Source organism: Triturus cristatus, chromosome 8 (genome assembly GCF_964204655.1).
Source record: "Triturus cristatus chromosome 8, aTriCri1.1, whole genome shotgun sequence".
Classification (NCBI taxonomy): Eukaryota; Metazoa; Chordata; class Amphibia; order Caudata; family Salamandridae; genus Triturus; species Triturus cristatus.
This window is the reverse complement of record NC_140591.1, coordinates 465,191,073-465,203,299: the sequence shown is the minus strand read 5'-3', so window position 1 is coordinate 465,203,299 and position 12,227 is coordinate 465,191,073. Positions and strand designations below refer to the sequence as shown.

The 12,227-nt window shown below is 45.4% G+C and overlaps 1 protein-coding gene across 2 annotated transcripts in view; it reads left to right on the top strand.

The window, feature by feature from the left end:
* KPNA3 (karyopherin subunit alpha 3) overlaps window positions 1-12,227 on the top strand; it is a 743,375-nt gene that overhangs the window by 237,112 nt on the left and 494,036 nt on the right. The window lies entirely within an intron of this gene.

The following is a 12,227-nucleotide window of genomic DNA, read 5'->3' as shown; positions in this document are numbered from 1 at the left end:
TCCTCCGGTAGCTAACAGGGGAGAGTGTCCTAACACTGTGAAAGACACTACCCACAGTCCTTGCTTGGCAACCCAGAGGAATTTGTACGACGTGGGAGACAAAACTGGGTGCTTACTTGCCTGGTTTAGTTGCAGGGAGGAAGAGGTGCACTGGGTGGGTGAATGCATTACCTCGACAGGGGAGACACTAACAACAGTCATAGCCCAGGAGTTTGCCTGATACTGCTGTGCTCTCTGCAAGGCAGGGCCACAGACAGACGACCAAGAGGCAGAGCTATTCCTGGAAGCATTGCACCTCCCAACCTTGTTGCAGGAGGACATGGAGCTGCTAGATGGCAACTTAGTGCTTGGTGAGGCACTCGCGCCAATACAGTGTGGAAAGACAGCAGTGTCCAACGAACTACCAGTGGAGCTGTTAAGGAGAATGGCAGGGCTGGTGGGTCTACACTTATTAAAAATGTTTGAAGAGGCTAGTACACAGGGACGGCTACCAGCCACCATTACGCATACACTAGTTGCTGTAATCTATAAAGAGGGAAAACCAAAGGCACTGTGGGTCCTATCACCCAGTCTCGCTCCTAAATGTTGAGACCAAATTACTTGCAGCCATTGTGACCCATAGGCTCAACAAACTCCTCACATTGCTTATCCATTATGGCCAAAATGGTTTCATGCCCCGCTGGTCTTCCCGACTGAATTTGAAGCAGCTGTATAACTAGCTTGATGCAGTGAAGGGGGTGGCGACTAGTATAACTGGCTTGATGAAGTGAAGGGGTGGAGACTCTCTTGGCAGTTTGTCTCAACTGATTCAGAAAAAACATTCCATTCCATTCACTGGCTTTATCTGACCCTGACCCTGTTTTTGAAACGCTTCAGATTTGATCTCTGCTTTCGCAGCTGGGGGCCCTGCTGTACGGGGGATACCATTGAGATTGTACTAGTTAATCAATCAAACATTGGTAAAGCACACTACTCACCCGTGAGGGTCTCAGGGCGCTGGGGGGGGAGGGAAGGGGGGGGGGGTGCTGCTACTGCTCGAACAGCCAGGTCTTGAGAAGTCTCCCGAAGGTCAGCAGGTCCTGGGTCTGCCATAGGTGGATGGGAAGGGTGTTCCATGTCTTGGAGGCGAGGTGGGAGAATTATCTGCTGCCGCTGGTCGTTCTGCGGATGCGTGGAACGGTGGTGAGGGCGAGGTCAGCGGAGTGAAGCTGGCGGTTCGGGGTGTAGAAGGTGAGTCATTCATTGAGGTATGCTGGTCCGGTGTTGTGGAGTGCCTTGTGAGCGTGGGTGAGGAGCTTGAAGGTGATCCTCTTGTTGACGGGGAGGCAGAGCAGGTCTCTCAGGTGGGCTGTGATGTGGCTGTGGCAGGGGATGTCTAGGATGAGGCGTGCAGAGGCGTTCTGTATGCGTTGTAGTCGTTTCTGGAGTTTGACCGTGGTTCCCGCGTAGAGGGCGTTGCCATAGTCCAGTCTGCTGCTGACGAGGGCCTGGCTGACAGTCCTTCTGGTTCCGGTGGGGATCCATCTGTAGATCTTGCGGAGAATGCGGAGGGTGTTCTCGCAGAAGGTGAGAAGGTGTTGACTTGCTGGGTCATTGATGGCGATGAGTCTAGGATGAACCCCAGGTTGTGTGGGTGTTGGTGCAGCTCCCAGTGTGGCCGGCCACCAGGAGTCATCTCAGGCAGAGGGGTTGGAGCCAAGGATGAGGACCTCCGTCTTGTCAGAGTTCAGTTTCAGGCGGCTGTTTTGCATCCATTCGGCGATGGCCTTCATTCCTTCGTGGAGGTTTGTTTTGGCAGTGGTGGGGGCCTTGGTGAGGGAGAGGATCAGCTGGGTGTCGTCAGCGTATGAGAGGATGTTGAGGTCGTGCGATCGGGCTATGTTGGCGAGCGGTGCCATGTAGACGTTGAAAAGTGTCGGGCTGAGGGATGATCCTTGGGGTACGCCGCAGATGATGTTAGTGGCTTCAGATTGGAATGGAGGGAGGCGGACACCCTTGGTTCTGCCGGTGAGGAAGGAGGTGGTCCAGTCCAGGGCTTTGTCGTGGATCCCTGCGTTGTGGAGGCGTGTGCGTAGGGTGTGGTGGCAGACGGTGTCGTAGGCGGCCGAAAGGTCTAGGAGGATGAGGGCCGTGGTTTCTCCGTTGGCCAGCAGGGGTCCTGATGTCGGTGGCGGCGATGAGGGCAGTTTCGGTGCTGTGGTTGCTGCAGAATTCTGATTGGGACGGGTCCAGGGTGGTGTTCAGCTTCCTTGAAGAGGTCAATGGCCTGTTGACAATCTTCTTGATGACTTTCGCCGGGAACGGGAGTAGGGAGATGGGCCGGAAGTTCTTGAGGTCCTTAGGGTCCGCGTTGAGTTTCTTGAGTAAGGCGTTGATCTCTGCGTGCTTCCAGCTCTCCGGGAAGGTGGTGGTCTCGAAGGAGTTGTTGACTATCTTCCTGAGATGGGGTGCGACGGTGGAGCTTGCTTTGTTGAAGATGTGGTGCGGGCAGGGGTCGGATGGTGAGCCGGAGTGGATGGTGTTCATGATTTTGATGGTGTCGTTGACGTGGGTCCAGGAGAGCAGGAGGTTGGTGTGGCTGGGGGGCGGGGAGTTTGAGGTGTCGGTGGCTGTCGGGGGGCTTGGTCGTTGAAGCTGTCGTGGAGGTCTGCGATCTTGCGGTGAAAGAAGGTGGCTAGGGTGTCGCAGAGTTATCGCGACGGCAGGATTTCGTTTGGGTTGGAGCTGGGGTTGGAGAGTTCCTTCACGATGTTGAAGAGCTCTTTGCTGTTGTGTGCATTGTTGATGCGTTCCTTGAAGGAGGTCCATTTGGCGGTTCGGATGAGTTGGTGGTGTCTGCGGATGGTGTTCTTGTGGGCTGCATTGCTGTCCGGTGTCTGTTCGTGATGCCACTTCTTCTCGAGTCTTAGGCAGGTCTGCTTGGATGCCTGGATTTCAGCGGTAAACCAGATTGCTTTTCTGTCAGTGTTTCTGTTTGAGGGTTTCTTGATCGGGGCTAGAGTGTTGGCGCAGTCGTTGATACAATGCCTGAGGTTGCGGGCGGCAGTGTATGTGTCGGTTGGTGGATTTCGGGCAAGGGTGGCGATTAGCTGGTCTTCGGTGACCTTGTTCCAGCTGCGGAGGGGGGTCCGTTGTGGGTGGCGGTGCGTGGTGGGTTTCTCGAAGGTGAAGTGGATGCAATGGTGGTCGGTCCAGTGGAGTTCGGTGGTGTGCCTGAAGGTGACGTGGTTGCTGGCGGAAAAGATGGGGTCGAGCGTGTGTGTGGCAGAGTGGGTGGAAGTCGTGATGAGCTGTTTCAGTCCGAGGTTGGCGAGCAGGGTGGTGGAGTTGCTGTCGTTGGTGTTCTCGCGGTGGAAGTTAAGGTCTCCGAGGAGGATGTTGTCCGTGAATGCAAGGGTGTGCGCTCTAAGTCTGTGATCGAGTCGCTGAATTGTGGCCGTTGTCCGGAGGGGGTCTGTAGATGAGCGTCCCTCTGAGGGTGGTGTTGGGATCGGTGTGGATCTGGAAGTGCAGGTGTTCATCTGGAAGTGCAGGTGTTAGGCGGTGCTGAGGGTGTCATCGGTGCTGGTCGAGATTGTGAGGGTGTTCCTGTGGAGTATGGCGATTTATTGGGCCAGTATCTCAGACCTTCCCACTAGAATGAGGACCCCCCCCCCCCCCCCGTTTATTGAGCCTTAGGTAGCCTCAATCAGATCTGAACATGACACTAATGGTGGTGGCGCCATGGCGGTATGGTAGAAGTTGACTATCTCCATATATGCTGCTGATGTCCTTCTATACATATCCACGAAACTCTGCCTATTGGGTGTAATGGGAGAATAGAATAGTTCACGATCAGCACTAGGTTTTGCTGTAAGGCTGTGGGGGCTCCTGCATGTGGAATTAATTCAGGGAATGGACTTGTATATGTGATTACAGAGAAGGTGGTCTACCAGGTGATAGGGTGCATGAAGAAACTTAAGCTCTAGATACCTTAGTGCAACCACTTTAACCTGGGCATTAATTGAAACTGATGTGCAGCTTCATGTGTGAGCTTGACTGATTTGTCCAACCTTACACTTCATATAGTAATTATAATGCTGTTTTGAATGCATGTCTGATTCTTCAATCTGGACTGTTGTAGTTTAAATTCATTAATTAATACCTATGTTTATTTTTTTTGAGAACGGCTGTGCTGGTTGGGTTTGTATCATTAGATGCCAAAAAGGCCTTTGACAGCAGAATAAGTGCTTTTTTTGTATCAAGTACTTCAGAGGGTAGGGGTAAAGATTCTTCTTGATGGCAGTGGCAGGTTATCACACACCAACATCCAGAATAGGCATGAGTAGTAGAACAGGTGGCTCATTTTGGCTTTCCAGGAGAGCAAGGTGGGGGATGCCCTGCCCAACTATTATTTGGCCTTGGCATTGAGCCAGTTGCAATGCACATTAGAAATGAGATTACTGGGATCCCTTTCGATTGATGCCTGCAAAATATTCCATTTTGCCAGTCATGTTCTTCTTACGTTGTCTTCCCCTGTATCATCCCTCTTGATGAAGCAGTAGGCAAATTTTGAAAGAGTGACAGTTTATGAGAGCAGTATAGCCAAGTCTAAGATTTTCAACTTAACACGAACTCTGGCAAACCTAGTTACCCTGCAATTGACCTCCCCATTCCAATGGCATAAATGGTCCATTTGATACCTGGATATTAAGATTGCCCTAGCAGTGGTGCACCTTTACCAAGTAGATTTTCCAAACCGGTTTTCAGACCTCCATAAGGCCATGGGATGAGGTTCCAATCTTTTTCTCTCCATTCTTCATGTAGTCAGGTTGAATATACTGTTTAGAATTCCAGGCTCTTCTCATAGTAGGGAAGGGACCTCTTTGAAGATCTGAAAAGATTAGTTCCTCATTTAATTTGGAGGGGAAGTCGCCTGCGTATGGGCTCTATTTTTCGTTGCCCAATGGACAAAGGATGGTTAGATCTTGCAGACCGCCTTTTGTATAATAGTTGCCCATTTATGGGTCTTAGTAGGCTGGTTATGGTGTCCAAGAGATAGAATTTGGCCTCATGGAACGAGCGGTACTTGCAGGTTCACTCTGAGACCTGGAGGGTAAACCAAGGGATTATAGGACTCACTCATGGTTTCTTAAGCAACCATATGAATATGACCCTCACAGTATACAGAAAATATAAACTTACCACGTTCCCCTCTCCACATCCCCCCCTTTGCCCCACCATATCCCCTTCCCATCGCTCTTTTTTGCTAGCTGTCACGTATTGAAATCACAAATTTATTTGATGTGGGTATCATCCAATAATTTGAAAGAGAAAAAAAAATAATCTCAACGTGGATGAAACAAACATTCTATTATGCACAGCTGAGACACTCAGTGATGCTTCCAGAAGTGAAAGCAGCAGCCTATTATGGATTGTACCATCTGCGAGAAACTAATTGTGACAACCACTGGGTCGCAGGTCTATAATATATATAACTCACATAAAATACTGACCAATGTCGCCTCAACTCCACATTGTGAATATTTGGAAAGATGGAACTGTATATTTGGAAGAAATATGTCTGATAAATGAGAACTTTTTTTAACGATGCATAGGAAAGGAATCCTCCAGCATCTAAGGGAAGGAGGCGCACTACAAGGTTATGTTCAGTTGGTGCCTTCATCCTGCAAAACAACACTTATACGATCAATCTACCAACTCACGCTCTTGGAGAGGTTGTGGTTTGCTGGGGAATTTTTAACACCGGATCACCCCACCTTATCTTTCATAAGGGCAAGGAAGGGAGATAAAATCATATTTACATAACAAGAACCCCTGCGCCCACAAATTTAATTTAGACGTATACCCTGATGCATTTGGTACTTGTTGTGGGTAGTGGTATTGTTAATACATAATAGGCGCTTATGGTTGATTCACCTGTTATCTCGTGGAGATTGCGTTATTTACGGTGCTAAAGGGTTGGGGAGAACCACCAGCCTCCCTAAATTATTGTGGCAGAGCAACAAAACAGTCTTCAAAAGGTATACCCAAGCACTCGTCAAGTATCAGCATAAATGCAAAGCCATTTACGGCATGAAACACAATAAGTTAGTCTTTTGCTTCTTTCTTTGCAGTTTCTTTTCTTTAATATTCCTCTTTCAACAGTAGTTCATCAAGCCAACACGTGTTTCGTCGCCTCCGTAAGATAGTACATGCGACTTGATCATGGCTAAATAAAGAATAATATGATGTTCTACATTAATGTTGTCATTCTTGTCCACATTTTTCATTATTATTCAACTTAAGTGCTCCCAGGGTGAATAAAGTGGCATTGATTTGTTTAAGGTGAGGCTGTCACACAATTGTGACATACACTCATGCGGGGTGCACAAATGGTGATGAGCGGTCCGGTCATAGTCCATATACGTGCTAAGCAAAAGGGCTGATCTGTGCCGAATATGCAAAGTGCACGTGAGAAAACGAGTGGTAATGTGGTAGGAGGTAATGTTAACTGTTACGCATTCCTATGGGACTGTAAGGTATGTATAGTCTCCAAAGATCAATCCCCCGGTGGAAAAATTAAATAAAAGCGGTACTTTTCTTAAGAATATTTTATAGGCGGAAAGGTCTCAAATCTAAGGATCAGAATAAATCGGACCAGCAAGAAACAGACCAAAAGTGGACCACTAACCTGAAAACTGTTCTCAATAGTGGTCTGAAAAAATAATAAAGAGAAACCCATACAACTAAGTAAATGGATGCTCAAGAGAAAACATTTGTAGTTGTCTATGCGTCTTAAAAAAAAAAATGATATTTTCCGGAATGCCTTTCAATACATACATAAAGTGTGACGATAATTCCGGGTCACACGATCCTGTGACGCAAGGAGGTCCCCTGGTGAGGGTTTGGCACGGTATCATGTGAAATTTCGGATTCCAGGTTTATTTTTTTAAGTCTAAACGTAAAAAGATAAAAGCAATGTATCTGCTATTAGGACCTAGTGTCCACTCCCTCATTAAGAGTCGAGGCTTATTTCTTCGTATATCTAAGTCCTCACACATCTATCGTCGTGTGAGAGCAGGTGTTAGTAGCATCCCCTTACCTTCCTGTCACTTTATCGTGGATCTCGACTGGGGGGTGTATCGCTGTCTCCTCGCGCCGGACTCCAAATACGAGTGCCGGTCTCCGCGTTGTAAACCTGCTTATCTGGTGCTTCCGTAACACGTGACCAATCATCAAAGTGATTGGATACTGCCAAAGCTAGTGGGAGTGCTAGTTAGGGCATGGCGCACAGGAAAGCTAATCAGTATGTGACCATTGCGTTTGGGGTCGCGTAACTACTAGAGTGTGACACTGTCTGGACCATTATCAACAATATACCTTCAACATGGGTATACCAGACGGAGTGTAGTTGATCGTTTCTTGCCGTTTCTTCAAAGCCACACGTAATATTTTCTAACTGTGTAAGTATATACAGAGCCTACGTAGTGGCCATTTTGTATTGGGATTAGATTTCGAACCGAAAAAAATTTCAACTTTATTAGCCCCGAGTGTGTGTGTTAATGCACAACACGAAATCGAAAATCGGTAAAGTCAGAAAATGATTGTCTGCTTAATGTAAGTAACGATCATGTGTTTACTCAAAACCAAAACTATTTGTGAAAAATATATATCTAACCCATAAATGTTGCCATCTAAACCCGTTATTTGACATCTAAGTTCGTGATGTGAGGAGAAGATGAACTTAGACGACTGCTATCATTATATTAAAGCACTAACGAAAACCCAGCTTAATTAGAAATTTTTAAAGAATCATTAGAGACTACACATACCGGTCTATGTGTGGTCGGATAATACCTTCTTTCCGTGTCGACGTCCAGTGACTGTTATAAACTTTTGACAGACCCGTGTACATAGCATTGCAGCATCAGAAATGGAAAGATATCTTGTAAGGCGCGATCCCACCCGTAGGATAATATTTTCAACATATTACATGTTCATACAGAGAAAAAGAAATCAAATGCAGTTACATTTCCAAGATACAGAAGACATCTCATATTCATTTGCCCAAGAAATAGTGTAGCTCATCATCAACATTCATTCCAGTCTGTTGTCCGTAGTTTCAGAATCCAAGACGCCTCGTTTCTGCGAAGCGTTAGTTCTCTGTTCCCACCCCTAGGGTTTCTTGTGGTATGTTCTATTCCATAGAATGTGAAGTTCTTATGTTGACCCTGTGACTGGCATTCCGAGATGTGTGTCGCGATTGGGTATCTAAGATCGCCTTGTTTCACTGCCCTCATGTGTTCTCCTATTCTCACACGTAAAGGACGATCGTACTGCCCACATATCTTAGTTCACCTACACTCAATGATGTACACTACAAAGTTAGTGTTGCAGTTAATGTTCGTGGTGATCCTGTAACGTTTGTTGTAAGGACCCATGAAGTCCAGTCTTTTAGTGTCCGCCCATTTGCAGACTGAGCAGTGTCCACATTTGAAGAAGCCCACCGAGTGAGGTGTTAGCCAATTCCCGTCTGTTCCGGGTGTAGGGTAACTAGGACTGAGGATACTTTTAACACAGATCCCTTTCCTGTATGTTATCTCGTGTTTATTATCAATGACCCCCATCATAGTCTCATCTTTGGTCAAAACATGCCAGTGTTTCTTGAGGCTCTTAGTCAGAGCTGTAGAGAGATTATTAAAGTTCGTGATAAATCTAATCTTGTCCCCATTGTCTTTCCTGTTGGTGTTGATCTTCAGGGTAGTCTCCCTTTTGACTCTACTAATCCTTGCTTCAGCTTTCCCTAGGGTGTGTGTATTGTAACCTCTAGATCTAAATCGTTTTGTCATTTCTTCTGTGCATTTTTTGAAATCCGAATCTAGACTGCAATTGCGTCTAGCTCAGACAAATTTTCCATATGGAATTGCGTTAATCTGGTGTTTGGGGTGGGCACTTGATGCATGTAGAATCGCGTTGCAAGCTGTATCTTTACGATACAGCCTGCTATGTAGCTGGTTGCTTTCTATGTATAGTTCAGTATCAAGAAATGTGATTTTCTCTTTACTGGATTCATGTGTGCACCTAATGTTCCAAGTATTACTATTGAGATGTTTTATGAATTCCATTAGTCTGTCATTGTTTCCTGTCCAGAACCCTGATGCACTTTGTGACAAAACCAGAAGAGTTAATGTAATATCTTTCTTTTATTTTCTCATCTAATAATGTTTTTGCATTACAAAATCCATAATTTATTATATAAATCGAGACATTATTTAATCCCACACAATTATTCAAAAAAGATTCTTGAAACCGACCGCAAAATAAGCTCTCCATACTAAAATACATATTCTCATCCACACTCTGAATGCAACGCTTGGCTAAATTATGATTCTCACCATATACATATTATTCATAAATATGCTGCACTCCTAGATTCAGAAATAGAGGTCTCAAACATTGGCTTCAGGCAGCTAGCCGTTGCAGTGGTGTTATGCTGTCGGGGATGGTTGATGGATACTTTTTTCAGGTCAGTGTTCCAAAACAAGATCGTGAACATTCCCTTCGATGGAGAATGGCTGTTTGATGAGCAAGTGGACGACACACTTCTAGATATCAGAGAGCCTGATCTTCAGGAGCTCTACAACAATGAAAACCACAGTCCTTTCGAGGAAGAGGCAGAATGTAATCCTACTAAGGTCTGTGTCAAGGCTATAGGTATACACCATACCAACATGTCGGTCAGCCTCAACAGTACTCCCAGGATTATGCACCCCGTAAACAGCCATAGTCCTATAGGCAAGGACAACAGCCCTGTTTGAGCCGGTCACAAAAATGTAAGGCCCAGCAAAATGGCAAGGACCCTTGACATTGCTGGAAATCTCCAGGCACCTTATACCAAAAGGCAAATAATCAAAACATCAGCCCCTATAGCATGCAGAAGATCTACCTTCTCCTACTGCTGGGACTCCGTCACTACAGGCAAATGGATGCTGGATGTCATCCAGGTGGGCCATATGCTGGAGTTCGTTCAGCATCCTCCAACAACTCGGCCGTCCAAACACCTCTATTTGTTGAAGGCAGAAATTCGAATTATGCTACAGAAAGTAGCCATAGAAATGGTCCCAAATATCAAAATGTGGGATTTTATTCAATGTATTTTCTAGTAAAAAAATAAATAAGACGGAGAAATAGTGCAAACCTATTCTAGATCTTCCAGCTTAATCTGAGAAAGCAATAGTTCTGAATGGTCTCACTCGAAGTTTTACCCCAACTAATGAGAAAGGAATGCTGAGAATCATTAGACCTCCACATTTCCATTCACAAAAAGCAAACACACATTCCTAATATTTGAGGTAGCCATTTGCCACTACCAGGTTAGAATGCTTCCCGTTGACCTCCGATCTGCACCCAGAATCTTTACTAAAGGTATGACTCCAGTAGCTGCCCACCTTCAGTGTCTAGGTAATCTGGTCTACCCTTAATTAGACTGAATACTCACTCGTCCATAAAGTCTACCAATAATTCGATCAAAGTCTTTATAAAGCTTTTAAAGTCTTTAGGCCTCCAAATAAACAAGCAAATCACCCTTAATCACTTCAAGAAAGATTAATTTCTTAGGAGCTATAATTGATACAGCAAGCGCAAATGCATCCCCATCAATAGAGGCAAAAACGTCTTTCGATGCTTGCAAAACAAACCGTAAACTCGATAAAAGTATGCCTTCTCAAAAGGTTGTTAGACATTGTCTTCCTGTATAGTGTAAATACAGTTTTACAGACTATGCCTTGAGTTGCCAACTTACCGCTTTTCTACAGACACCACTGGTAGTTTAATGTCTTGGCTGGTACAAAATTAAGCAAAATCAACTCAATTGAGGAGATAGCTGACCTCAGGCTGGATCTCACGCCTCTGGTTGCACTGCTGGGGTTTGTGAAAAAGATCCCTCTTGAGCTGCGCAAGCTAACCGCTTCTGTTGCTGCAGGCTAGGTGGTGAGTGCCGATACATTTTGGGCGTCGCCTGATTCCGCTACAGGATTCCTGGCTTAAAGATGCGGCGCATTGTAAAATAACTTAACGCCATTCTGGGAACTGATGCTCGCGAGTTCACGCCCTAGAGTCATTTGGACCCCTTTGTAGCGATACTAGAGTGCACAGGCGGGAGATAATGAGTGTTGCCCCTGGTGCACAGGAAGGGGTTTAGGGAATGCTGATGCTGTGGTGATTAAAAGGAGGTGGCGCTGAGCTGCTGTGCACTACTGTAGCGTCCCTATCGTGTTTGGTGTTGTGCTAGCAGGGCAAAAATAAGCACAGGTCTTGCTCAGTAGCTACCCCCCAATGCCCCATTTACAGTACATTCCTTGTTCTCATTGGATTCATATTTTCATCATTAAGATGGCACCAACTTCTTACTATGAATGTCGCTGACAGAACATTGCTGCCAAATCACTTCTATGTGTACTGTCGTACATTTGTTGAATTTTTCTTTGTATTCAATTTTAAATGCCAATAAAAAAATAACAAAAAATACAAAATGAAGCAAAATCCCCTAAAAGATTTATTTTTAGTCCTTAACTTAGATACTTCAAACAGTAAATAGAAAGCACTTTTAAATGTGTTTTAGAGCTGTTACTGATCCCTGACTAATGTTTAAGTAAACAAAGGCAGAAAACCTATGTTATGAATGAATACATAAGATTTTGTTCAAAGTCCTATTTAGTATCATGTACGGGCCTTTTCAGACTCTTAAAAGAAGAACAAATGGTCGGTATTTTTCTCTGGACATAGTGACCCAAATATCTGGTTTCTTCGAGGACAAAATGAAAGCAACTGCAATAATGAAACACTGGTGGCTATCGCAGGAAAGCATATCTTAAAGCACTACATTCTTACAGCCAAGATGTCAGCTTGTGGTTATCAAGCAGGCCTCAATGGAAGGATTGAAGGGGGGTAGGTAGGGTCGCACACCTCCAAGAGTTATTATCAGCAAGAGCACTCTGGACGCCGCAAGAGAAATGTCTATACATAAATGTGCTTGTACTCCGAGCGAGGGAGCTGCAGTAATTTTTCCCACATAGATGCACCTCAAATTCTGGCCTGAATGGACAACACCATGGCAATACTATACATAAAGAGGGTGGAATATGTTCTCAACTCTGTCAAAAAAAGTTAAAAAATGGTGACATTGGGCAACTCATAATAGAGTTATCAACGATCACGCAGGTTGCATCAGCAGACTGTTAGAGGAT